General features: G+C 49.8%; 1 long non-coding RNA gene across 2 annotated transcripts; it reads right to left on the bottom strand.

Moving 5' to 3' along the window:
* Positions 1 to 134: 134 nt before the first annotated feature.
* On the bottom strand, positions 135 to 27,795 carry LOC144273124 (uncharacterized). 2 transcript variants are annotated; one of them, XR_013347733.1, is made up of 4 exons: positions 27,761 to 27,795; positions 2,658 to 2,807; positions 2,261 to 2,299; positions 135 to 746 (listed from the first exon to the last, which is right to left on the bottom strand). It is a non-coding gene; the product is annotated as an uncharacterized LOC144273124 (long non-coding RNA). The 2 variants fall into 2 exon arrangements; XR_013347734.1 differs by lacking the exon at positions 2,658 to 2,807 and having other exon boundaries at positions 27,761 to 27,793.
* Positions 27,796 to 27,989: the final 194 nt, after the last annotated feature.

Raw genomic sequence — 27,989 nt, 5'->3', positions numbered from 1 at the left:
CCCTAAACTTGTTTGAGACCTTATAATAACAATTCCAGGCCTTCTCATTACTGCTTGTGATGGGCTCAGCTGGGTGCCACAGAAAGCCCAGGAATACCCTCACAGGAAGCACTTCTGGGATACAGGATTACCTCAGTAATTACTTGGGTGCCCCTAGACACCTTAGGGAACGATAGGGACTCATCTGCAGGCAGGCTGGATTTTTTTTTTAAACACAACTCTTTATTTGTGCTCTAAAAGGCTACTTAGAGGCAAGCACATGGGCAAACACACAGGCCTCCTGCATGGGTTTAGTCTGGCACAGCTCATATTCACCAGGGAAGCTCTTTGGGGCAGGGACAGTCTTTTTGTTCTGTTTTTCCAGCTCTGAGTGCAATGAGGGCCCCGGTCCATGATGACGGGGTCTCCTAGTTGCTAGGGGAGTACAATAAATAAACAACAATAATACTTGCACTCCGGGGACCCTGGGAGGCGAGCAGTCCCGAGGTTTCCCTCCAGCCCTGGAGAGATGCAGCTGCGCTGGGGGCTGTGCAGAGCTCGCCCCAGCCCGGCGGGCTGTTCCGAGCCTCTTAGCCGCGGCAGCTCCAGCCCCGCCACCCATCTAGCTGCGGCGGGGGCTGGGGACGGGAGCTCCGTATTCTCCCCATAGAAAAGCGACGTCCAGCCCTGTCTTGCAAACATCGCCGCTTCGATCGGGACGTTGCCAGTTTCCAGCCGCTGGCAGAGCGCCCGGAGCCCTTTTTTTCCTTATTAAAAAAAGAAGAAGAAGAAGAAAATATCAAGGGGGAAGGGCTGGTTCTTTTTCCTTAATCTGTTTCCGGTTTGCTGCCATATTCCCCCTTTTGGGGTGGGTTGGGGGAGGGGAGCATTTGCAAATAAATAAGAATCGATGCTAACGTTTGGGGGTGGTAGCCGCAGAAGCAGCAGCGAGAGGAGGAGGAGGAGGGCCAGGGCCAGGGCCAGGAGCCGCCCCGGCCGTGAGAGCCCGAGCGGGGGGAGGGCTACAGCGGTGGCCTCGCCTGGCCCCCGATGCTAAATCCAAGCAGGCGGCGGCATGAATCACTGTGGGGAGAAGGTGTCTCAGCCGCAGGCGGGCGTGAACCGCTGCTGACATCACGGCTCCGAGTTACGAGCCGTCTCTCTGGCCATTTGCTAGCGCCGCAGCCGCACCGGGCAGGGGCTGGGGGACTGAGCAGCCGAGGGGGTTAATTCCGCCCCTTCCCCCGCCCCCCGAGAGAGACAAAGCCAGAGCCGGGTTTTTTGTGTCTGTCTGGGCGCGTCAACCATGAGCCGTGTGCCCCCGGCGCGGCTGCCCGGCTCTCGGCCGCTCCGCGATGGTGTCTCGCAGCGGCGCGGGCGAGTCCTGTAACCGCTGGGGCCTGGGAGCCTGCGAGCCGCCCAGGGCTTCGCATGCGGGGGGAAGGAGCGGAGCGGAGCGGAGCGAGGGAGCCGCCGGGCTCGGGGGGTTTTTTCCCGCGGAGAGACAAGGTAAGAAACCGCCCGGCTGCAGCCCGCTGTGCGGTAGCGGCTGCCCGGTGATCCGCTCGGGGATCTTGACTAACCCGGGGATGAAGCGGACCCGGAGCTTTGTTCAGCTCCCGCCTTGGTGGTATTTGCGGGGGGGGGGGGGGGTTTGCTGGGGTCGTGTAGGCGCGTTACACTTCGCCTCTGAACAACAAACCGCAGCGATTCCTGCCTGTGTGTGGCACCGGGGGGCTGCTTCCTTTCGGCTGAGGATGAACTAGCTGAAGCAGCTAAACGCGAAAGGTGTTGTCTGGTGGGGCTGGAAAGGGAGGGTGATGCGGCCGGGGTGTGTGTGTGTGTGACTTGTTCAGAGCCCCCTCACTTTCTTTTGTGGTGGTGGTGTAGGGCTGACTGAAACGTCGGGGCTTCTCTGTCTAGCTGAAGACTTTCTGTAGTTCATTTAATCAAATCACTGGGGGAAGCCGGGGGGGGGGGGGAGCAGGAGCTGTATGTAGGCCAAAATATGAAATATTAATACCTCGGTTGCTTTGATGTCTTCTGATCCATTTCGCGTTTACTATTTGTTAAATATTAATTTCAGTGGGATTTTTTTCTTTTTTAAACCACGCAGCTGCTCTTTGGGGGTTTGTGTGTTTACATCACTTCAGGGAGTGTAGGAGAAGCTCTGCTCCTCACTCTTTCTTTCTTTCTTTCTTTCTCCCTCTGTCCTTCTAACCTGGTCCTGTCTTAACTAGTGTTTATTTTGTGGAAGACTGGGAAGCCGTTTGTTACTTACCAGCCCTGTAACTTCTGCTTCTTCAGGTTGGTAGAACACCTATATAAAAAAGAAAGTAACACGCTAGGTTTTATAATTCAGACCATGTCTGTAGTAATCAGTTGCTGCCATGCTAACCACTGTAGTCCTAGGTACACAAGGTGGGGGAGGTAATATATTTTATTGGACCAACTTCTGTTGGCGAAAGAGATAAGCTTTCAAGCTCCACAGAGTCCTAGGTCCTTCTTCTGAAGCCAAACACCTGGGGTCAGAGCTGGCAAACTTCAATTGGCTTTTGTTGTTGTTTTACTCCCCAGCTATCCTGGGAGTATGGGATGTGGGTGGTGCACATGCTCTGCTTTATCATTCTGAGACACTGTAAGAATTCCAGCTGTGATCTTGGTTTGCTTATTTGTACCTGCTGGAAGAAGATGTGTTAGTGGACCCAATGGAAGGGGCAGTCAGGAGGTGCTTAATACATCTTGGCACTGGCAAGGCGTGAGGTGCCTCTTCTGTTGGATGTTCCTGGCACTGTGTGGTGTCTACCAGCAAACTTCTGTATGGCTTTCTGCAAAAAACGAATGAGAACCTGCTCCTGTCTCTTCCTGTGGATCACTCCCTTGGCTCCCCCATTTCTTCCCCTCCCCATCCCAGAGTACTTGTGCAATGACTTACCCTAGCTTTGTTGGGGGTATTTTTACCTAGAGACCAGCAGATGTTAAGCCCTCCCACATAGGTTTCCATTTTTATAAAACCTAGGGATTTAGAAGCCCATTTGTTAGTTTCTTGTCCTGTGGTGACTGACTGCCCTTGGGGGAATAGGCTGCATTGGGAACCCAGAATTGTCTCATACAGTCTCTTTGTACTAGAATAGACTAGGAACAGCCACCCAGTAGTCTACATTCATAAAGAAAGAAGAGGGTCAGTGATTGTGGGGTGTGTGTGTGTGTGAAGATGGTCAGTGATTGTGGGGGGTGTGTGTGTGTTCTCCTTCCCCAAAAGAGGTGGCTAACTATTTTACCTGTTCCTCAAAACAGCTAAACGGCAGATGACCCACCAGACCGTGAAGGGTATTTTAGGTCATCCCACAATGCAACAAATCCCTGGTAAAGTTTGCCTCTGCTGGCTTGAAGCAGGTAGCTGCTCTTGGCTCATGCGGCAGAATGCTCACCTGGAGGTGTGTGGGTTGGCTTTCTTTTTGGGCAGGCCTGTCTGCTGCCAGTGAGTGTTAGCTTTCTGAATGCTCCCCGGCATGCTGGGCTTGTGTGTGGGAGCTGCAGGGTGGAGAACTCAACCTGGCTGCTGTGCTTGGAAGTCTCCAGGATTCTAGCCCTACTTGCTATGGGATCATGGGTGAGGCACTTTGTGCCACCTACAAAGTGCTGCTGGTGGGGGCGATAACAAACCTGACCCACACTAGTAAAACAACTTGAGAACCCCCCCTCGCACCACCAACACATACACCTGTCCCAGTGTTTCCAAGTGTAGAAGCTGTAGCATGGACAGAATGCAGGCATGTCTTGCAGCTACTCTGTGAGCTAGATTAGGGGACATGATGGTGAAATGCCTGCATCCTGTCTACACCACAGCCTTCATGGTGGTCCATACCAGTGCAGGTAACCACTTACCAACTTCTTCAGTATAGAAGCAACCAAAGTTTTTGTTTTTTAATTTCTTTTCAAATACTGTATTGGAAAGCCATTCATGTCCTATCTGCCAAGCCTGGAGTTCCCCTTCAGCAGGTGATAGCTCTATAAATGTCTATGGCCCTCATTCATCAAAGCACTCAAGTACATTATGAAGTTCACCTTTGCTGAAGGGGGGCCCCCCAAAATTGTATGGGATGTCTGATGATCCCAGTGCCATTACCTGTGTTTGGGGGAGGTGCAGAAGAAGACAACAAAGCAGTGGCAATTAAATATAAATATGTCATGTTTAAGTTTGGGGACTTGGTCCTGAGAATTGCTCAGCACCGACAACTTGTTAGTCAATGGGCCGGATCCTTAGCTGATCTATAGTGACAGACTCACCAAGATCCCAAAAACAAGCAGGGCTAGAACCTTGGAGACATTGAAGTCAATGGAGCTATACCATTTTTCACCAACTGAGGATCCAGCCTGATGAGAGTTTTGGCTACTCTGCACTCAGGCCTTTAATGATTATGGATGTTAAACAAAAAGATGGCCTGAGCCAAACCGCTTTGAACTGTAGGCGGTTGGAGTTGGAATCTGCTTCCAAGTTGTGAGCAAGGGAGGCAGGTAAGGGAATTTCTCTTGCAGTTCCACTTAGTCTGTGGCTGCTGCTGAAATAGTGGATCAGCCTGACATTTTAGGAGGCTGATTTGTGTGTGGCCATGTGCCGGACTTAAGAGAAAGATATGGTATGCCCTGCCCATGGATTGCCTTACACTAGGCAGGCATGGTGGGCTTGCAAAATGCCAGGGTGCTGTGCAGAATCAGGAGAGTTACCTGGGCAGCTCATCAAGTTTTAGAGCTGCTTTTGAAGCATGCTGGTGGTGGGGGCCTAGCAAGTACCTAGATACACACCTGGAAGTTAAAGTTTCTCTTTTGAGACCTAGAAAGGGGGTATCAGTTAGAAATGACCAATGTGCATGGGAAGCGTGGCTGGTGAGACAAACCAGAGGAGCGGCTTCGTTAATTTCTGTAGCCTGGTTACACAGGAAGGGGTGTATGTTCAAAGGTCTAAGCGTGTGAAACGAAATCTGCGTTTAATAGGCACAGTCACCTCTCTTGTACTAAAGCGTGTGGTGGCCTTTGCTGGTGGACACGTGTTGAAATGTAATAGCATGTGAAAGTGATGCTGTTGTCGCTGCCACAGCAGCACTTGATGCCTGAAGCCTCGCTTGTTTCCAGGTGGGCCCGACCAGGCCTTAGTGGGCACTTGTCCACTTACCACAGTGGCTCCCCAGTTGGACTTGATTGAGCAGCCTCTGAATAGCAGAATGAAACCTGCTCCATGGCAGCTGGAGCTGGAGAAGCTGTGGCTGTTGCTGCCCATTTGTGTATTGGCAGAAGTGTGGCTGGAGGGGGATGGCTGAGAGCTGCCCAGTCTCTGATTGCACTGTTCCTGGCGGGAGCTAGGGCTAATGATGGGATTAAGCCTGGACTTTGAAGTCATTGGTAAAACTCTCTGAACATGATCTAGAATAGAACCACTGGGCCCAAGTGTCTCTTAACTACCCACAAATGCAAATAATGTTTTGAGTTTGGGGCGAACCATAGACTGAAGTGGACGACTTCAGTTCCTTAGTCTGCTTCCTCTGAGTGCTTAACACAAAAAGGCAGTGTCGTTTCTATAAAGGTCTGTATTTTTGGCATTCTGGGGATGTTTGAAAGCCTATCTAAAGCACTATTGTTTCCTGTACTGTCTGTCTTATGGCCTGATTTTTAACATGTTCCTTTTTATCTCATGGAACAATTTCCCATATGACCTCACTTCCTCAACATGCGGTGTCTCGTTTCATAGAACCCAGTTGGATATTCTTCCGATGCATTTCACTTACTCGGGTGCAGAACATCCCAGAGTGAAACAAGTTCTTCCCCGCCCCGCCTTGCCCGTTTTGCCACCCCAACCTTCCCCTCCGTGCTCAGTGAAGAAAGCACATGAGGTACCTCCACCCAAGTTGCTGTGTTGTTTGTGTTTGTTTGTTTTTAACAGGGAAGAGGCAGATTCATTTAAGTTGATGCTTGTAAATGAAATATGAGCTTAAATCACTTAACATGGAAATAACTGTCTCTGCTAATGCTATTCATGCTGCTCTAGTTAAAATTGTCAATGTTTCCATTCCAATAAAGCCCTGTTTTCTGAGACTTATAACGTTGGATCATTTAGCTAAACAAAACAAAACAAAAATCCCTCCAGGCTGAAATTCGCTAGCAAAAGTCTGCCTGGGAGCAAAAATTTTAAAGCATGTGGTGCTATTTAAACCAAACTTTACAAAAATAATTACTCTTGTCTTTAATTTTTTTAAATGGCACAGAACCACAAAATAACTAGAAGCCTCCAAGCTCTCCCTAGAAGAGAAGAGTAAGCCTGGGGCACTGTAGTAAAATCACATGTAGATTTCTTTCTTTTGTGCGGGAGGGAGAAATTAGTTGAGATTCAACTCTGAAATGCAGCTGCATGTCATCTAGTTGCTGCTCTTCACCGCATTTTCCCAGGGGTTTTACCTAGATGCCCAGACCTACATCAAGGCCCTAATCCTGCAATAGGCAGAGCTCCGTTACCTTCAGCTGAGACTGCACAGATGCAGCCGATGTGGTGAAGATCTTATTTCAGGATCGGGCCTTTACTCTGTGCCGCAAACTGACTGGGCTGCAGATTCTAATGTTCAAAATGTGGTTTGAAAACACATTCTGGGAGGTATTTTGAGAGAGCATGGTCTGAGCACAAGGCTGGGAAACAGAAACTCCTGGGGTGTAAATCCAGCTCTGCCACCAAATTCCCTTGAGGCCATTTATAACCTCTCTGCCTTCAGCTTCCCCATGAGTAATATGGGGATGATCCAGAGGCATGGTGAGACTTAATTCATTAATGTTTGTGAAGTGCTTTGCAGATAAAGGCTAAGGATGAATATCCCCTTTGGGAGAACCAGCTGGCCTGTGCTTGCTTCCTGTCTGGCTCTTGTTCCATTTGCCAAATCTCTTTAATTAAACCAGGCAGATTCCTGGCTCCCAGGGTGTGATGCTGCAAATGTTACTGTGTTTCTGGCTTAGCGTAAAGCAGGGATATGGCCACCCCATGTGATGGGGCCAATGCAGTGAACTGTGATTCTAGAAAGAGAAAAGCAGGTGTCCATTTTTATTGAGTCCTCTGCAGAATGGGGTCCCAATGCCCCAGGGAGCCAAGCTGCTTAGCACCCTCAGCTTCCACTGAAGTCAATGGGAGCAGAGCCCCTAGTTGGGAGGGTCCCAGTGCCCTGCAGGATCAGGCATTTAGGTGACCAGCTATCCTGTGACGGGACCTACAAAACATCGTGCTTGGGGAGACTTCTCCAAACGGGAGTCTGGTTAAACTAATCCTGCATGCAGGACATTGGTGCTCCTTCCTCTTCACCACTGGTCTTGGGGAGCCTGAGACCTATCCCAAGTGAGAGGCCAGAAACTGAGGAAGCCTGGAACTGGAATAGCCGTCCGTGACGATTGTTTGAGGTTGTTTCTTCGGACCAGTTGAGGACGGGGTTGCTGTGGGGCAACAGCATATGGAGAGGAAACACAATGCCATAGAGCATCTGGAGGAGAAAACACTGGGTCTCCAATTTGAAACCCGCCCCTTGAAGTCTGAGGGTCTGAATGTCTCAGCTCAGATCTCTCTTGGTTTCATGACAAGATGCACTGAGATAGCTGTAATTACCATTGCTCCTGTATGACCAGTCTTAGCCGACTAGTTCTTGCTGCTATTCCCACTCTGGGATGAATTGGGATAGAAGGCAGATGGAGATTCTGGGGCTTGAGGGGTTCTAAATCCTAACTGAACTGAAGATGAGGCCCTGATGTTATTTTGAGGGGAGGGAAGATGTTCCTTTCCCTGGTGCCATGTATGTTATGGGCAGGTTGGTTAGCTCCAGGGACTTGTTCAGTAAAGATTAGTCCAACTTGCTTCTATGCCCTAACCTTGCAGGTTACAAATTCCGTAATGTAAATGGTTCTCCCCAAGGCAAGTATGGTAGCTGGCTCCTGGTGTCCTGTCCAAGGGGAACTGCAAAGGAAAATGTCAGCTCTTCTCTCAATAAGAGGCATGCTAGTGCTCAGATATCCTTGTGGGAGGAGCTTGTTTTGGGTTTGACAAAGGTGGAAGTTCTGATCTCTTGTGATACTGAGTTTGTCTCCAGCTTAGGTTTTGCTGGGTCATTTTCTCTTCTTGCTTGTGACTTCAGTTGTGCAATATTTACTCCCTGATTTTCCTCTAGTACTGTAGGAAAATTCTGGAGGCTGGCTCTAAATTTCTCAGCCCTGTCTCATGTTTGACCTATTATGGTCTCATTTCCGTGACTGTAAACTTTACTGGCCCGAGGCTTGCTGTGCTGTGCAAACAAATGGGCGAAAACCTGACTGCACGCTACAGAAATAGCTTCCACACTGCATGTCTCCTTCTCAGCTTGTGGTTTCTCACTGACACTGCATGACTGCTGGTCTGTGGCTGGAATGTAGAAGCAATGAACTGAGGCAGCTGCAAATGAGTTTTACTTTGCATTTGTCAGACTCTGAAACTCTTGTGAATCAAAACGTGGGGAGTGCAGAAATGTGTCCTCGACGTCTGCAAACTGTGGAATCATTCTCTGTTCTGCTGTGCGTGGCTATGCCCTCTCCTCATGCGGGCCAGCATGAAACTGGGCCTGTACAACATGAAACATGCATTAGAAGTGAAACCCATGTGCCTCTGTCCCTGCCCTGCTTTATTCCTGTTCTCTCATGTTCGGCCCTGGGGTTTTCCTCCTTCCTCTGCAGCATGTGGCACAGGTGTAAATAGTGGATTCTGTGTAACTTGAAGTCTATAAACCATCGATTTGAGGATTTCAGTAACTCAGCCAGAGGTTAGGGATTTGGTATAGGAGTGGGTGGGCAAGGTTCTGTGGTCTGCAATGTGCAGAAGGTCAGAGTAGATGATCATGATGGTCCCTTCTGACCTTAAAGTCTGAGTACTGGGTGCTTTGAGCCCTGGCTGGCTGCGTGTCAGGGAAATGCAACAGGAAAAACTCTAATCAGCAGGAAACCAATTGACTTTATAGAAACAGCTACAGCCCTTGAGCATTTGTCTGTTGTAGAATTCCTACTGGTGGGCTTGAATCTCACTTCCCCCAGAAAATGATTGTAGGAAGATGGGACACTGGACCAGGAGACCTCGCTTCTAATTCCTGGCTATGTCACTGCTTGTGTTTGTGACTGTGGCCAAGTCACTTAACTTCACTTTGTGTCTCACTTCCCCATCTGTGAAATAAGGTTAGTACCTGCCATCTCAGAAGTACTTCGATGCCTACTGACGAAGCTCTAGAAATGCTTGGCATTGCATAGGGTGCTTCCATAACGTCTGTGCGGGGGATGGAATCTGTTCTACTCATGAGACCTGGGACTACAGCAAAGAATGAGTGAGGGTGGATAGTGGTACTGAGGTGACTGGGGCTAGAACACAGCCATGTGCAGTGTTGTCCTCCTCTGCCTATTCCAGCCTTGCACCAGGATCCTCTGTGCAACCCTCTGACGCTGCAGAAGCCCTGGAAGCCTCTGATGGCAAATGACAGCCCCAAGCAAGTGGGACTGAGGGTTTCCTGTGGGTACAGCCTGCTTGCTGCTTGTAGCCTTGTTCTACTACACCTCTCTGGAGCCAATCTGATTTATATGGACAGGCTGCTTCTCCTCCTCCCACCTCTTCCCCCCAGCAGAGCCTCAGACCGGTTTGACCAGACAAATGTCTGTGCTGGTGGCTGATGTCCAGCCTGGAGGGGGCTGAGCGAGTGTGTGGGGCTAGGAGAGCCCTTGTAAGCGGGATTAGGTTCATGCTCCAATGTCATGGGCAATTGAGTTCTAAAGCAGGCAGAGTGGAAATACAGGGCCCGGGAGGGGGCCCTCTCGCTGCCACTCTGGTTTGATAAATGTCTGATCGTTGGGTGAGATGAGCACAGGTGACGCAGCTGCCAAGGCATGTGACTTCAGAGCAGTGCGTGGAGTCAAAGAAGAAGGCATGTCCTGGCAGAGGTCTAGAGGGGGCCGACTTGCTGAGCCTTGGGAGATGGGAAGAAGTAACGCTGGGGAAGCTCTGTGACCTCTTCCTATGGCAGGGGACCCTGCCGCATGAGGGGAAATAGCTGTATGCTTCTCGGCCGGCTCCTGAGATTCAGAGCGTGCATCTCCCAGGCTGTGCTGCTCGGTTGCCTCTCTGTAAAGTCTGGTGCAGATCTGGCACTGTTCTTGCTGCGGAGTTGGGTACTAACAGCCACGTAAGGAGGGCAGGTTTGACCCTGTTTGCAGTGGCTGAGTAGACGTCTCTGTCTGCCTTTCATGTTGCACCCCTCCTCCCATCCCTGAGCCTTGAAGGGGATTGCAATAAGTTAGGCCCTTCCCTTAAGGAGAAATCCCCTTGATTTGTGATGGGGATTGAGATTGACCCAATAGGGCTCTACAGAAATGAGCCAGAACCATCCTGTGGACTCTGAGAAGAAACTGGATCCCGATTATAGGCTGGCTTAAAAATCCTATGCCCTTGTATAGACTTCTCCATAAGGGTTCATTTTAACTGCACTTTAGCAGTCTGACTGGGAAGCCCCACTGGCGTTAACGTTCGTTGTAGGTATTTGAGAAACGCCAGTGAACGCTGCTCTTTGTCTGCCCTGCACCAAAACAATCCTGGGTGCCCTTGTTCACCTTCAGCAGTGCTAGCGGCAAAGTGCTCTCATTAGAGCTCATCAGGGATACCAGGGCATAATCTAGGAGGGATGGGAATCTTAATGCATTCACAGCCCTCCCTCCGAGTGCTTGAGCAGCTCAACTCCTGGCCTGCCAGGACCCATTGTCATTCAGCTGCAGACTGGGGGGTGGGGGAAAGAACTGAGGCAGCAGTATTAACCCTTGGGAGACTGGCTGATATTGTGAGGTGTGCATGGGGGGAGGGAGTTTTCTCTCTTCAGAGAGCACAGTAGAGCTTCCAGGCTGTGGAGAGTGGCTGCAGAGGACGTGCATGGTGCTGCACAGAGATCAAAGAGCCAGTCCCGGCCCTGCGGTGCCTGCTTTGCCATAGCAAACAGGATGGGCGGTGGCCCTTCTCCTTGCACGGCTTCATGGGTCAGCAGGGGTTTTTTGGAAGCCCAAGAGGTGCAGGTGTGGCTGTGCTGGGCACAAAGGACACCATGAACGAAGGCAGCAGAAATGGAAGGAGACACAATGGAGGGAGTGGTCTAACAAACTCCTCACCCACGCGGTGCCCTGTTAGCCAGTGAGCGTGTCACAGCATGTCCCGATTAGTGCAGAAAGCCGTAAATACCGGGACTGTCAGGGAGAGAGGCCATGTCTGTAGCCTGTCACTGCAACTCTCATCACCCCACAGGTTCCAGCATGTTGCCAGCCCCTATGTAGCAAGCAGCTGCCATTGCCAGTTTGGTGAAAGCTGTCCTGGTTAAGTGATTGTTCACTTCACTTAGAGAAACCCTTTCCTCTCTTCGGTTCCAGGCAGCCCTGTGCTGCTGGAACCTCTGGATCTCCTGTAGGTCCTGCCACAGCATCTACTGGCTGACTCATGGCTGTGGCTGGCACGGTAGCCCTGAGTGTCTTGCGTTTGGGAAATTCATGGAGCTGACCTATCTTGGAGGAGGGGTGGGGTGGAAAAGAAACGAACTCTCAGCTTGTCCAACTGTCTCTTACTCTGAGGTTGGCCTGGTCACGCTCTGGTACAGCCTTCGCTGCCTTCTTGCCTCCCAAGGCTCTCTAAGCCAGAGCAGCTCCGAGGAATCTGATGCAACCAGGATGTTGATTTGCTCATCTTAGGAGCAACCATGATCTGCTAGAGATGCAGGTGCTGGTGGGCCAGGATGGCCTATGCACCTGAGCTTGTGCTGTCTCTTAACAAACAAACCGCCACCAGGGCCGGAAAGCTAGCTCAGACAAGTCCGTCTGTGCTATTGTTGCAATATATGAAAAGATCTCTCCCTGATACAGAGTCTGAGGGAGTAAATACTGCACATGTGGGGAAATACAGGCAACAAACACGATGCAAAACAGAGACTAGAGGCCCCAGCTAAGATCAGGTCTTCTATGCTTGGTGCTGTACAAATACATATGTGACAATCCCAAAGAGCGTACTGTCCAAATCAACAAGACAAGCAACGTAGAAGCAGCATCTGAGACAGGCCGAAGGTTGCACAGCTGGCTGGTGGCAGTACTGGGAATAAAACTTGGGTCTCCTTGCCCTACCTACTGGCTCATGCTGCTCCTCAAATTGATTTCACTAGCTCCAGCCTTGAAATAGGCAATCATTGTGTTGTCTGTGTTGTAATGTTACCTCCATATTACCATGAGATCAGGGGCAAGATGTTCACTTTTACCCAGCCACTTGCGTACCTAGAACCCCCTTGAAGTCTGCAGCCAGGGGATTCTTGGCTTATGTAGTTTTGTACACAAACACCCAGTGGTGCTGGAACAATTTGTACGGTGGGGGTGCTGAGAGCCATTGAACCAAACTGTAAACTCTGTATTTTTCCAGTCAGGGGATGCGGCAACGCCCCTAGTTCCAGCACCCCTGCAAACACCTAGATCTGATTCCCTTTCTCTCTCTCTCTGCATGTACAATATTGATTTGAAACTGGCTGGTTTATGCCTGTGTACCACTGCCCTGTACTGGGGTCTGAACTGGATATGTGAAGCTCTACCATAGACCTCACACTACCACCAGCTAGTGGAGATTCTCCTCCTTGTTTCAGTGGAAGAGGCCTGTCCTCTTGAAGGAGGAAGATCTGTGTTCTCTCTGCTATCACTATGCAAAGAGTCAGTGGCCACTTAAGGGTACTAGGTGGTCTCTGTGCTGCACTGCATTGCCATTCAAATCTTCACTGCACCCATATCAGTTGCCAGAATTGTCTGTTAATTACACTTGGGTATGATATTGGCTCCTCTGATGCGTTCTGGAGGCTAGGGATGTATAGGATAGAAGAGACACTGAAGAATCAGGCACTAGATGTAGATAAGAACGGCCATAGTGGGTCAGACGAGACCAATGGTCCATCTAGAGTCCAGTTTTGCCCAGGGTAAGGGGCAATATTGGCAGCTTGCCAGGGCCTAGAACCAAATGCAGCCATCCCATTCTTAGGGTGGTGATGTGGCCCATGGAGATGCAACACTATAGCTTGACCTGAGCAACCTAGCAACTGGAGTCTGATTTCTAGGCGGAGCGGCGTGGATTTCTGTTCCTGAGGCAGAAACTTCCTTCCAGTACTAACTAGTTCCCAGCTGTAGGAGAGAAGCAAATTCCACTTGCAGCTGCTTCGACAGAGCTGAGACCCACATGCTGGCAAGCTCTCTCCCAGAGTTAGTGACAGGAACCCACAGGGGAAGCATCTGCTTTCAGTCTGAGATGCCTTCCTACACCTGAGAGCTGTGGAGAGCACACACTCCGAATGAGGGCGGAAGTGACTCAGCCACAGTATTACCCGTGGGCAGCCAAAGTGCTGCTCTCTACCTGTTTGAGCAGAGGTGAAGCGCCAAGAGGGAATGACACACCAGAGATCATTGGAGCCACTTCGTATTCTTGAAAGCCTTGTGCCAGAGCAAGGATACCAGCTCAGCCAGGCAGGAGAATCCTTTGAGGGGGAGGAAGAACCCGGCCATGTCACTGCCCAAGCATTCCAATACCAGAAACCAACCAGGCCAGTCTGACAAGGAGAGGAACTCCTGCAGGCTTCAAAATCCTCTGCTGGCAACTCCAGCTCTTAGAGGCATGCATGCAGAGATGGGGGAGCACACACATCACAAGTGTGCTGATCCCTTATGGAAGGGCCCTATAGACTTTAATAGGGATTAAGACAATAGGGATCTATAGGACTTACTCTTCAAAACCTGATAGCGGAGATAAAGATGATCCCAAAAGGACATACGGTTATTGGCTATTCCATTCTATAGGGAAGTTGTTCTCGGAGCACTCTATCCTCTGTGTCATGTGGGTTTAATGCAAGTCACGTCTCTATTTGCCTCTCCTGCTGTGTGGCCTTGGCCCAGATAAGTGACCTCACTGCCTCAGTTTCCCCCTCTGTATAAGGATTACAAGGCCACCCATCAGCAGAAAGCACGCAAAGAATCTCAAAGGTGCTACGCTGCACATGCATCGCACTATGAGAGCGCTGCATTCGCCATTAGCAGGTGACCGATCCAAATAGAGGTCACCGCAGAGACAGGCGACTTCTGAACCCTACCAAATTCCCCACTAGGGCGTGAAGAACGTTTTCTGTTCATAGGGTCAAGATCTCACATCGCAGGTGCCAACTAGCAGGAATCAAAGGGAGCTCTGAGCAGCTTTGCGCTGACATGAGCAGAGCGAGAGCGGGCTCCAAACAGGAGTGATACACCTTGTCGCTGGCGGCCGCGGGGTGAGGAAGGGCGAGTCGCCAGCGGAAATACAACACAAGGGCAAGGGAACCCTGCTAGAGGCGCAGGAATGGGTGCAGCAGCACAGCTGCTCCTCACAGCAAACCGAAGAGAAACAGAAGGTGCCGGCTGCCAAGCAGGGCTAGTCAGCAAAGTGTCCCTCTGTGCATTGAGAGCTTTAATTTACCACTGACAGTCGAGCTCCATTTGCCTATGTAGCAGGTCAAGGTGAGCTCCAAGGGCGGATCCATTCCTGATCCGGCTCTCAGCAGCACCTCGCAGGCCCCTCCAGCCTTTCTGACCCTGTCTCCTGAGAGGGGAAGAGAGAAAGCGGATTCGGGGGTGGGGGGAGGGGAATCAAGCATTGGACTCTTCCGAGGCTGGAGCAAAGGGAGAGATGAATTTGTGCACAGGGCTCTAGCAAAGAGAACCATGAAATGCCCAAGGAGCAAGCGGCTAAATTGCTTTTGCACTAAGGAGCACAGGCCCCTTGGATCCTCCCTGTAGATTCCATAGGCTTTGGGGGAGGGGGAATATTGTTAGTTCAACTAGGGCTTTGGTCACCCAGCGGGTTCCCCATGGAAACGGGTGGGGGCCGAAGGGAATCGGGTGCCATAGCGATGGGTGTGCCATAAAAACCTAATGGAAAGAATGGAGTGAACCTCGAAAGACCCCAGGTTCAGGGATGGCTGGAGCTTCGAGGTGGCATTCTGTGAGGGAGCATAGTCCAGTGTTCGGAGCACAAGGCCGGGGCATGGAGAGTCGGGCTTCTTGTTCCAACGCTGCTGCTGGCTCAATATGGTCCATGGTGAGTCTCTGCAGGTGCTCAGCCCGGTCCTAAGCCAGGCCACAAACCTCTTCCCCCATCTGTGAAAGGAGGATGGTGCCGTATTCACCTGCCTCACAGGAGGGCTGCGAAGACCGTTTGTTTGCGAAGGGCTTTAAACATGCAGCATGCTAGAAGTACATGGGAGTTATTTATTTCAGCTGGCTAAGCATCAACTTGCTAGTGGAGATGCCCCCTTCAAGGAAGAGGCTAGCTTGCTCCATTAGGGCCCTTCCATCTCTTAATGACTCTGACTTGCTGGAAGTGAGCTGGTCAGAATTTTCCTGGGGTGCAACTGCACGGGGTGAGCTCACCATGCTGCTTTTGGTTGGCTTGCCAGGCCAGGCGAACGGGCTTGTGCTCTAGTCTCTCTGCCTTCCTGAGAGTGAGTGTAAACGGGGCTGTGCCAAGCCTGCTGGATGGGGGTTCCCTTAGGGGGTGGAGGAGGAGTTATGGGAACCCTTGCCAAGAAAGCAGCAATGATGGCTACCATTAATGGGGGAGAGGGGATCTCTAAGGTGGCATGAGTGAAATCTGGGTTTAGCTGAGCTGTGCACATTAGTAGCGTTATGGCCTGCCTTTCAATTCTGTATTCCAGCTCAGAGATCAAAGCCTGCATGCTGGGAGGAGGGGAAGGACAGAGTGGGTCCCCCCCCCCCCGCCTTTTCTTTTAATCTTCTGCAGTAAACAAGGGGAAAGAAAGCCCTATTGTCCGGCCCTTCAGCAAGAGGAGATGCTCCAGATTTGCTCACAGCAGGATTCCTCCACAGAGCTTGTCTATGAGGGCCTCAAAATATCAAGTGCAGCCTTCAAGGAGCTCTTTCCTGCCCTCTGAATGCATTCCACTCAACAAAAGCTTCATTAAAATGAAAGGGGAGGGATAAGAAGGCTTGAACTGGTGAATTAGAGAGAAGCTGCTCTGCCTGCACGGAGTAAATGAGGTCACTTTTTACTAGCGACAGAGAGTTACGCTCGTGTGTTGGATCAAGGTGATTCAGGGTTTGATTTCAATGTGTGGCTGGCTGCTATAAGCTCTCAGGCTTCGCAGTTCACACAGCTCCCTGGGAGGAGCAAAGGGGCAGAAGAGGTCTCTTCAATTGAACACCCCTCCTAGGGAGGGAATATTGTTACAGTACCACCAAGAGGCACTAACTGGGGATCGGAACCCCCTTGTGTCTGTACAGTACCTAGCACAGAACAAAAAGACCGTTTCTGCCCCCAAAGAGCTGACAGCCTGCGCCTAAGACGAGACAGCACCTGGATACAGATGGGGGGAGCACTAGAGTGCAGTGAGATGATTGTTATGCTAATCATCATCAGTGGACACCAGCAAAAATGATGTGGGTTGCATTGAATGGAGTTACTTCTCTTGGCTTTTCACACACATGTGAGATTCTTGCTTGGCATACTAGTGCCGCTGACAGAGAAGGGACTGCCATGGCCAGAAACTGAAAGTGCTTCTGTTTTATTTTGAAATCCCCAGGTCTGGTGGTGCAGCTGACTGAGCTGCAGTGCACACTTCCCTGTGCTGTCTTGCTTGCAGGTGGCCCCCTGACCTGAAGGACTGGGGAAGTGGCAGGAAGGAAAGGTCCCTGGATCTTGCATAACCCCATTTTGGCTGGTGAAGTTTGGGGGGGTATGGGGTGTCTGCTCTGGGCTGGGCTGAGATGACTGAACTCACTTTGCTTGGAACTTGCATCTGGATTTGCTCCCCAGCCCTCTCCCCACTTCAGGTGAATGTCTGTGACCTCACTCAAGCATGTAAAATACAGTCACAACTCATTGGGGCTTCAGCAGTTTCCCCATGTGCCATGAGGACCAGTATTCAACTCAAAGCTTGCACTGATGTTCTTCTTTCCTCTCTCGACCTTGAGTGGACAGACTTTCTAAAGGTGCCCTGGGCGTGGTTCCAGAGCCTGCTGATGGGCATGTTTACAGGGCTGGGAAAGCTCATGGGCCTGCTAGTGGAAAGTGCCAAAACCTAGGTCTGCTATCTGTGCCACTTCTCCGCTCTGGGGAGAGGGGGATGGGGCGCCTCACCAAGGAAGTGTGCTCTGTCTGGTGTGAATGGTGACCAGGAGATTCCTTCTTCTAAAACAGCTGTTCTCAGACTATGGGGTGGGCCTCTCAAGGGAGGCACTGGAATGTGTCCAGGGAGGCACTGGAATGTGTCCTCTCAAGGGAGGCATAAGGTGTGTGCATGGTTTTTTGTTTTTTTTTAGGAGCTCTGGGTGTCCGGGGTTTATACAGAAGGACTCTGTGCACCTGGGAGGCCAGGATACATGGGACAGCCAGAGCCCCACCGTCCCTCACCGGGAGGTGGAGGGGCTTCGGGTATCTGCCCCAGGGTGGCAGCAGCAGCGCAGAAGTAAGGGTGGCAACGGGGCGCTGGCATGGCACTGCCTTCAGAGCTGGGTGGGGGTATATGTACTTTGGGGGGAGGGGCTGAATGACTGCAGCCACAGGGGAGCCTGATCAAATAAGCTTGAGAACCACTTTTCTAAAGGGAACAGAGTGCCAAAATCTGAGTTCTGAGATCTGTGGTTTTCTCTTTGAACAGGTGCTGGGAGGGCTCCCTCCCCAGACACAACCCATCTGTGCACCTTAGCCCTGCCCTATAAGGAGTGCCTAGCGGAGAGGAAAGCCCCAAATCCAGAACCTAGCCTACCTGTGGCCTCTAACCCTGCCAACAAGAGTGCCCATTGGTATCTGAGAAAGAGGGGTGTCCTGTGTGCGGTGTGGACTACTCCTGGACTGCCCTAAGGACTCAGCTGCTCAGAATCTCAACAGTGCTGCAGTTCCCTAGGCCAAGGCTTGCAAGGACTTCCTTGGAAGGCTGTCCACTGCAGCTCTTGCACTGGGGGAATCCTTGCCTAGCCAGATCAGAGACTGTTTCAAGCCCACTGATGCTTCTCTAGCTCTTTCACCTAATGTGACAGGGTTGGAACTTGAAGCAGAGGTGAGACACCTCCTCTGTCCAAATCACCACCAACTGGGTATGAAAATCTCAGTTACAAAGGCTCTAAAGCCATCTGCCCTCAACCCTCCCCTCAGGCACTAGACTAATGACCTGCAGTAACCAACATGTCATTGGGGCTAAAGGTCCCAGGTCACATTTCCTGCTTTTCCTCTAGGTTTGTGTATGTTTTCCAGTCACACACTTGTTCTTCCTGGAAAACTTGTGGCACCCTTGGCATTACTGGCATGCACCATCTGCTTGAGGTGTGACAGGAGCTGGGTAGGCCCTGGAGGAGTGAAGACATGGGGAATGGGAGCTCATTATTAGGAAGGCAAAAACTGGGGAAAGGAAATGGCTAGAAGAGAAACAAGAACAAAATGGAGGTTTTTCTAAACATAGCTACATATTAGAGGATCCTGAGTGCAGGGCCCACTGCTTTTTGTCTGGCGTCTGTGCTCTCTGGTGGTCTGAATGGGCCGCTTCTGTTCCTGGCATTCCAGAGCTGCTCTTAGACAGGTTTATAGCTTCCCACTCCTGGCTGTTAAAGCCTGTCTCCTGAGATGATGCTCTTTAAAGATAGCTTTGCTGGCCCGTCAGCTGTTCCCAGGCAGCTGGGCTTTGCAGAGAGCCCTGCAAAATGTTTTCATAGTGAAATGCAAGAAACTGGGTCTGCTTTAAAATGTCGTGAGGCAGGTGAAACTCAGATCCTTGTGGATCACTGGGCAGGCTGGCAGATTTCACTTCAGACCCCTAAAACGACTCCTGGCTTGGCCAAAGTGGCTGAGTTTCACCTGGCTTTGTGCTGAAATTGTTCAGTTGTGTGTCCAGACCTGGAACTCTGAGCAAAGCTTGTGACTTTACAGCCTTCCTGGTTCAAGCCCAAAGACTGCTTGGCTTGATGATGGGGGAAATTCCCACTCCCCACCTTTCCTACCCTCCAAAAATCCATGCCTAGTAACTGTCTCACCCTGCAAAGACTCTTCTCTCTCCTCCCTCTATCTCGTCACCTACTCTTAATCTTCCTCACCTAGGTGGTATCTAGTTGTGTCTGGCTCACATATGTGGGTGTTGTGTGGGTTAGATTAGCTGGTGTCTGCAAAGAACTTGCATGGCTGCGTGCACTTCGCATATGTAACCCACACACATGCTGGTGTGGTGTACTGGCCCATGAGACCACTTAGAGAGAGAGAGTGAGTCTGCTATATAGCCTTAGCTAAGGGCCGTATGGCTTTTAGCTCATGTAGTAGAGGCTCATGCATATAGCTCCAGAGGTCCTAGGTTCGATCCCACCCGCTGACAACTGGGGTCTGTCAGTGTTACACATAGACTGCTTTGCCAGCACACAGCCCCCTGGAGGGAAACACAGTCTCTGGGAAACACCCAGGGGGCCGTTTCAGTGTAGCCTGGCAGTTTGCTGGGAAAATGCGTTAGTGTTGCCTGACCTGGTAGAATTGAAATCGGGCAGAGTTCATGGCTTCTTTCCCTGCAAACGCAGGAGCAAGGAGGCAGCTCTGTCTAGGCAACAGCCAGCTCCTTGGATTCCCTTTAGTGATCACTGACTCGATCCTCTACAGAGTATGAGGGGCTCAGTCTTGGCACCTTGGCACATAGAGACCTTAGGGGCCTCTCTTCCCCCTTCAAAAACCATTGCATCAAATCTTCCATCTTCAAGCCCCTTGTTAAGTGCACACAAAGAGCCATTGAGTGGCACAAGGGCCTAGCTTCCACTATTTCATTGCTCTTTAGCACCAGTGTTCCATCCATCTCTCTGAACTCTGTTGAAAGGAGAGAAATTCAACAGTAATAAGTCACCAGGACCAGGTGGGATTCACCCAAGAGTTCTGAAGGAACTCACATATGAAATTGCACAACTGCTGTAACCTATCACTTAAATCAGTCTCTGTACCAGATGATTGGAGGATAGCTAATGTAATATTGTGGGGGTGGTTTTGTTTTTGTTTTTTTTTTTTTTAAAGGCTCCAGAGGCGATCCTGGCAGTTACAAGCTGGTAAGCCTAACTTCAGTGCTAAACAAATTGACTGAAACTACAGTGAAAAACAGATTTATCAGGCACACAGATGAACATGTGTCGGAGGAGTCAACATGGCTTTTGTAAAGGGAAATTATGCATCACCAATCTATTAGAATTCTTTCAGGGAATCATCAAGCATGTGGACAAGGGTGATCCAGGGGATATAGCATACCTGAACTTTCAGAAAGCCCTACAAGGTTCCTCACCAAAGGCTCTTAAGCAAACTAAGCAGTCATGGGATAAGAGGGGAAGTCCTCTCACTAATCACCATCCAGTTAAAGACTGGAAACAAAGGGCAGGAATAAATGGTCAGTTTTCACAATGGAGAGGTAAATAGCAAAGTCCCCAAAGGATCTGTACTGGGACCAGTGCTGTTCACCATATTCACCCCTTTCCCAGACCATTTATGAACCGTGAGGTGGCAAAGTTATTCAAGATAGCCATGTCCAAAGTTGACTGTGAAGAGTTACAAAGGGATCTCACTAAAGTGGGAGACTGGGCGACAAAACGGCAGATGAAATTCAATGTTGATAAGTGCAAAGTAATACACATTGGGAAAACGTAATTCCAACTATACATACAAACTGATGGCGTCTAATTTAACTGTTACCGCTCAATAAAGAGACCTTGGAGTCACTGAGTGGATATTTTCAGAGAACTATCCACAATGTACAGTGGCAGTCAAACAAGCTAATCATGTTAGGAACCATTGGGAAAGGGATAGCTAATAAGACACAAAATATCATAATGCCACTGTGTAAATCCATGGTACACCCATATCATGAATATTGCATGTGTTTCTGGTTGCCCCATTTCAGAAAAATATATTGGAATTATTAAAGGTACAGAGAAGGGCAACAAATGACTTACTGGTATGGGACAGCTTCCCTGTGAGGAGAGATTAAAAAGACAGAGACTGTTCAGCTTGGAAAAGTGATAACTAAGGGGGTTGGGGTGGGGGGGGAAATATGATAGAGGTCTATAAAACCATGACTGGTGCAGAGAAAGTGAATAGGGAAGTGTTATTTACCCCTTCACATAACACAAGAACCAGGGGTCACCTGGTGAAATTAATAGGCAGCAGGCTTAAAACAAACATAAGGAAGTACTTCTCCTTGCAACACACAGTCAAACTGTGAAACTCATTGCCATGGAGTGTTATGAAGGCCAAAGGGCTCAAAAGAGAATTAGATAAGTTCACGGAGGATAGGTCCATCAATGGCTACTAGCCCAGATGCTCAGGGATTCAATCCCACAGTCTGAGCGTCTCTAGCCTCTGACTGCCAAAACTGGGACTGGATGATGGGATGGGTCACTCAATTGCCCTGTTCTGTTCATTCCCTCTGAAACATCTGGCATGAGCCTTTGTCAGAAGGCAGGATACTGAGCTAGAAGGACCATTGGTCCGACCAGCATGGTGGCTCTTATGAGGAGGGGGAGAGACTCTGTGACTGCTCTAAGTGAGGGTTGGAGGTACTTGGGTATGTTGGAAGCAATTCCAGGAAGGCTTGTTTTCTAACTGTCATGGAATCTCCTGTGGTCTCTAATCTGCATGTATGCACTAAACAGTGGCAAGAGGGCTGCTTCTAAAGGCGAGGGTGACTATTGACTGAGGCCTGGTCTACACTATGGGGTTAGGTCAAATTTAGCTGCGTTAGATCATTTAAAAATGACCCCGTCCACACAACCAACCCCGTTCCATCGACCTAAAGGGCTCTTAAAATCAACTTCTGTACATCTCCCTGATGAGGGGAGTAGCACTAAAATCGACCTTGCTGGGTCGAATTTGGGGTAGTGTGGACGCAAATCGATGGTATTGGCCTCCGGGAGCTATCCCAGAGTCCTCCATTGTGACCACTCTGGACAGCACTTTTGACTCCAATGCGCTAGCCAGGTGCACAGGAAAGCCCCGGGAACTTTTGAATTTCATTTCCTGTTTGGTCAGCATGGTGAACTCAGCAGCATAGGTGACCATGCAGTCCCAGAATCGCAAACTCGGTCCATGCTGGAGCTCAAGGGAGACACTGGATCTGATCGCTGTATGGGGAGAAGAATCCATGCAGGCAGAACTCTGATCCAAAAGAAGAAATGCAAATATATTTGCCAAAATCTCTCGGGGCGTGTTGGACAGAGGCTATAGCAGGGAGACACAGCAGTGCTGCGTGAAAGTTAAGGAGCTTGGGCAAGCCTACCAAAAGACAAAGGAGGCAAACGGTCGCTGCGGGTCAGAGGGAAGAACCATGGTTTGTGTGGTGACTATAAAGGACTGCAGAATATCGGTTTCTCTCCTTGAGTGGGACTGGATAAACAAGGCTGATACACTAGCCTTCTGCTTCTACAGATCTGAATTCAAATCCCTGAGTAAGACCAACATGAAAGGGAAGGCTTCCTTAGTGCATAGTGGTTCTCTGCCTCAAGCCAACCCCAGTGGCTTCATGCCCTGCCTGTGCTAGAAAAGTAGCTTGATGTTGACTGTTCATTAGCAAAGGCTCTCCTTGCGGGGGCTAGTGTGGATGGGCTCGATCTCTGTGCGCTCTTCAATGGACTTTGTGTGGCGGCGGCGGTGAATGCTCTCTGAGAACGGATTGGTTATGTCTACAGTAGCAATTTAGAGGCTGCTTTCAGCACCCGCCTGAGGGGATGGGTAAGCAGGGTGTCGGTGGCTGACAACCATTGTCCGCAGCACATAATTTTCCTAATGTAACTGGATCTCCAGTGTAGCAAGACTGGCTAGCTCTGCCCAGGGATGGGGATGGGCCCGTTACAAAGGTGTGTTGACAGAGCTGGGGTAGCATTAATGTCCGTCTGGCTTTCTCCACCACTGGGAATAATCTGGGGGTAGGGAGTGGTTCCCCTCTGCCCCAGAGTTTTGGGGTCAGTTGTATTTACCCACTATCTTTTTTTGACCCCTATGGCTGATTGCAGCATGAAGTACAAGGAGGAATCAGCAAGTCTGGGCAAGGCCTGTTTTTAAAAAGCTGGTGAGTCAGGTGTCTGAGGTGGGAATCAGCCACTCGTCACTCAAGATTATGTCTCAAACCTCAAGATGGTATGTAACGCTGTGTTTAACATAGGAGAAAGGCACAGGCATGCCAGGGTGTGTGCTCGGTGTTCGCCAATCCTGACAAGTTCTCTCGCCGAGCGTTCTGCTCCGAGTGTAGAAGTTGTGAGCTCTCCAAACAGCTGTGCACAGTACAGCAGCTTCCCTGGTTACGTGACCCTCCTTGGCACTTGTGGGGCTTATAACCCCTGGCCTAAATTTTCAAAAATTACTTTGGGGGCCCAACTTCAGGTTCCTTGTAAAGGGGCTTGATTTTTTTCAGACATAAAGGGCTTGGGTAGGGTTACTGTACATATGGGTTTTCCTGGACATTGCCTCTTTTTTGATCCTCTGGCTGGGTGGCTTTTTCAAATAAGAGGCAACGTCTGGGATTTTTGCAAGCAGACGTTGTGGCTCAGCAAGAGAGCCGATTGGTCCCTCCCCTGTATCTGCAGCTGCCAGATCCCTTCCCAGGGCTGGGAGCCAGGGGGGAAAGAAACAGAGGCACTGACAGACGGCTGTCACTGTAACCTGGGCCTGCGTCAGCTGCCCTGACACTGTGACAGGAAGCGATGCTGCCCCCTACCTCGAGTGAGAGGCTGAAGATATTTCTTCCCCTCTCCCCCAACTGTGGTTTTTTGGGGGGGGCAGGGAGGGAATGCGATGGCGGGGCTCCAGCTGTCCCCTTTATCCTTGCTTCCCAGGTGTGCACAGCCCTTCTGTGCAAGCCCCAGCCACCCAGAGCTCTTAAACACAAACAAACAAACAAACAAACAAACCAACAAAAAACACCCAGCTCCTGGAGTCATGGGATATGAGAATCTTGTATTCCTGCCTCTTCCCCCCGCCCCCAAACCCCTAAAAATTCTAGCCTGCATGGTTGTGGAGTAAAGCTCAAAACATAACCCTGGAACAAACTGCCTAGGGAAGTTATGGAAGCTCCTTCACTGGAGGTTTTCAAAAAGAGGCTGAATAGCCATCTGTCTTGAATGGTTTAGACACAACAAATCCTGCAACTTGGCAGGGGGTTAGACTAGATGCCCCTTGCCGTCCCTACTAGGATTCTAACCCCTAAGGGCTCAAAAAGCAGAAAGCATCCCCCAGATTTTTTAAATGTCATGACCTTTAGGGTCTGAGCTAATAATCTTTACTTGTATGGGCTTGGCAATATTGCATACAATAAAATTCCTATGAGCCCCTCAAAGCCCTTTCCTCTCCCTCTGAGTCTTACGCACCTGGCCCATGCTTTGAGACTCTCATTCCACAAATTCCTGCTGGGAAAGGAACCCTCCTCCAGACTAGGATAGTGCATGTTTCCCTGCCTCTTGTTTTCACTTGGGTCTCTGCCAATTGCAGTCAGTGCTGGGTGTTTACAGATAACTTACATGGAACCCTGCCTGCCTAGGCAAGTAGTTTCATAACTTACTTGACAAGCCAAAATAACTGCCAGGATTGGCCCAGAACCTACAAAGACGACACCTGCTCATGCAATAGAGGAAGATTCCAATCTGTTGCTGCCTGATTATGCAGATTTGTGTGTGTTTGTGCTCACGGTTTGCTTAGTCAGATAAAGCATCCAAAACTCTTGATTCAATCTTCAGTCTTATTTTTTTAAGGCATTTAATTCCTTCCCATTTCTGAATGTCCCTCTTTCTCCCTCTGTGGGGAAGGGGATAGAGTGAATTTGCTTGTTTAATTTTAATTATCCCTTTCCATAACCCATTGGCCCCTGCTAGGTTTGGCTATGTAGCTTTCATTAAGATGGTTTTAAATTTAACAGGAGCTGACAGGACTGGTGGGTGGGTCTGGGTCTTTAATACACTAGTCTGGGTCTTGTGGGAGGTGAGACAGCTCCAGGAGCGTAATTTACCATATTCCCCCACCCTGTCTATTTCTTTTATCTTGGAGAAATTTTAGCTGGATTAAGAGGGATGGGGGAGGAAAGCTGCATTGTCAGGAATGACTAATGAATGGAGTTCCTTCACTCGCATCTTCGCTGGGTAACTGCTGAACATTACCGAAAGCAGAGCTCTCGCTCCAGGCAGCAGCACAGGGAATGGTGGGGTTCATAAGGAAGCTGGCTGTTTAACTCCCTGTTGCCCACCTTTGCGGCTTTGTGAGCCTTGTAATGTTTGGTGTGTTCTTTAAGCCCTAGCTCCTGGAGTCAGCAGAGTCTCCCCGAATCACTTTGCATTTGAAAAATAAAGTTTCTAACCCGTTACGGTTTTGGAGAAAAGCTGGTATGTGCCCTGAGTGCCTTCGGGTCTGAGCCTGTAGCGAGCAAAGAGAAAGAAGCAATTTTTCCTCTAAACACCTTGTGGTATTTTGGGGCCTGACTCATGAATTTTTTGAATGCCTGGGGTTGGCCATACTGTGAACATCATGACGTGGTTTGTAATGTTTCTTGGCACAGATTTGCATCCCTGCCAGTCAGTTGACAAGGTCAGAGTGGAGTCTCATCAGCCCCGTGTGCCTAGTGAGGCAATGTGATCTTCTATCTATGGTACTTGCATGGCCTCTATCACCAAAGTAAGTGAGGGCCTCGCAATCTATAATGCAGTTATCCCCACAATACCCCTGGGAGGCAGGGCAGTGCTAGTCCTCCCCATTTTGGGAAACTGAGACACCGAGACTAAATGACTTGTCCAAGGCTACGTCGGAAGTCTGTCGTGGAGCAGGTAATTGAACCAGGTCTCCAAGACCCAGGCAGCAAATTAACTATTGGCCTATCCTTCCTGTTGGACTGAGCTAGCCATCATGATGATGCGCGAGAGGTTGGGAACAACCCACTCTACAGATGACTCTGGCATGAGAACCCTTTGACCTATCATGCGGTTTTGTCTCTTACTGTGATGGGGCTGGTGTGGCCCTTCCCCTGGTTATGGGCTGCAAAGTGTGGATCTAAACTTGCCCAAAGGTCTTGGCAGCAGCTTAGATACAAGCATTTAGTTGAGAACCATCCAATGTCTTTGACTCCAAGCACTCGGATGTCTTCATGGCAGGTGAGAGACCCTGAAATGTTAGGGACTGATGCTGAAAGCTGTTAACCCCAACTGCATTCTGGAACAGGATAGCAAGTTTCCAGTTGCAACACTTCCCCCTAACAAATGGCCTGCAAGACCAGAAGACCTAAAAATGTCTCTTGCCTTGGAGCCACTGCCTTGGATGTTGTAAGAGCTACACTGGGGGGATTGGCACCATGCCAACCTGTAATCGGAAATCCTGCCCTTTAATTACACACTGTCCACTTTGACAGGCTAGAGTTGCTCCAGGCAATTCTCTCTTCTGGCCTCTTCTGCGAAGACTGAGACCCAAACAGGCAAAAGTTCAAGATTTAGGGATGGAACAGAAGAGATCAGCCAAGCAACATCTGGAACTCTCTCTTGCATAGTTCTTGCATGCTGAGAGTGTGGGTGAGAAATACCATTCCCCCCGCCCTGCCCCCAATCTGTTGCCTCAGACTCTGACTTGTAAGACTTGTACTTTCACTCGCTCTTCCATGGAGACCTGGACTACACTTAAAATTTAGATCAACCTAGCTATGTCATTCCTTGGGGTGGGGAAATTCACACCCCAGAGAGCCAGAGCTATGCTACCCCGGGACCCCAGCATAGATGTGGCTAGATCAATGGAAGAATTCTTCCACTCATCTAGCCATGGCCACTGAGGGAGCTGGATTACTTACAGTGACAGTAAAAACCTCCTCCTGCGGTGTAGGAAATGTCTACATAGCGCTTGTAGTGTAACATAGCCATAGTCCCTTCTGTCCCTCTTGCCAGCCTAAAAACTCCCTTCTTAGTCTGGCATGAGGCAGATGCATTTATTAACCTCTGGTATTGCAAACCATTGAAGGGAAAGCCTGTCTCAGTTTGACTGTCTGTACTTGCCTTCAGAATTAGGCTCTGAACAGGACCTAGCTAGTAGTCATGCACACTGTTCTCTTTCCGCATCTCCCATCCCAGGGATGTGGAGACAGGGGGATGTAACTGCTCTAATTTTAGTATTACAGCATGTGACTTTAGCATTACAGCCATCTGATCAGTGCTCAAAACTTCCCAGACATCAGTTAACCAAAGAGCTGAAGCTGCTCCTATTAGCCAGAGCCTACTGTACAGGGGTAGAGCTGGGCTAGAAATTATTTTCCCATCCTGTGAACATCTTGAGATATCTGAAACCATTCAAATTTGAGACACAAACTCTCAACCTCACACTGAAAATCCAAAAATAAGCTTTTAATTTGGATCAATAAAAACATCTCTGCTTTTATTTTTTAGTCTAATTTACTGAAGTTTCAAAATGAAGTCATTCACTAGAAAACCAAGCTGTCAAAGCCTCCCATTCTGACGTTTTCCTTTCCAAAAAGTTTCCAAGTCACCTGATGGTTTGTTTGTGAAACAGGGTCAATTTCAGTGTGGAAGAATTGACACTTTTCAGTGAAGAGGAGTTTGTCAAATTCCCAGCCAGCTCTATCCAGAGGCAATCTCTGCCTTTGTGAGAAGTCTCTTTTCTCTCCATCCCCTCACAAAAAAGCTGTGGGCAAGAGGGAGATCCTCAGGGGTGAAAGTAAGTTAGAGGACTTACCGGTATGCCGGAGTCCTGAGCAGGGGGCGTGGCCTCAACCGGAAGAGGCAGGGCCTTAAATCCCCAGGCCCTTTAAATCTTGATTTAAAGGGCCAGGGCTCCAGCTGTGGTAGTGGTGGCTGGGAGCCCGGGGCCCTTTAAATCACCCCCAAGCTACCAGCTGCGGAGGCGGCTGGGAGCCCCGGGGCTCGGGGGCGATTTAAAGGGCCCAGGGCTCAGGCTGCCACTA

The sequence above is a fragment of the Eretmochelys imbricata genome, chromosome 13 (assembly GCF_965152235.1).
Source record: "Eretmochelys imbricata isolate rEreImb1 chromosome 13, rEreImb1.hap1, whole genome shotgun sequence".
NCBI lineage: Eukaryota > Metazoa > Chordata > Testudines > Cheloniidae > Eretmochelys > Eretmochelys imbricata.
Note: the sequence above shows the minus strand (reverse complement) of the source record. Positions and strands in the feature narration are given on the sequence as shown.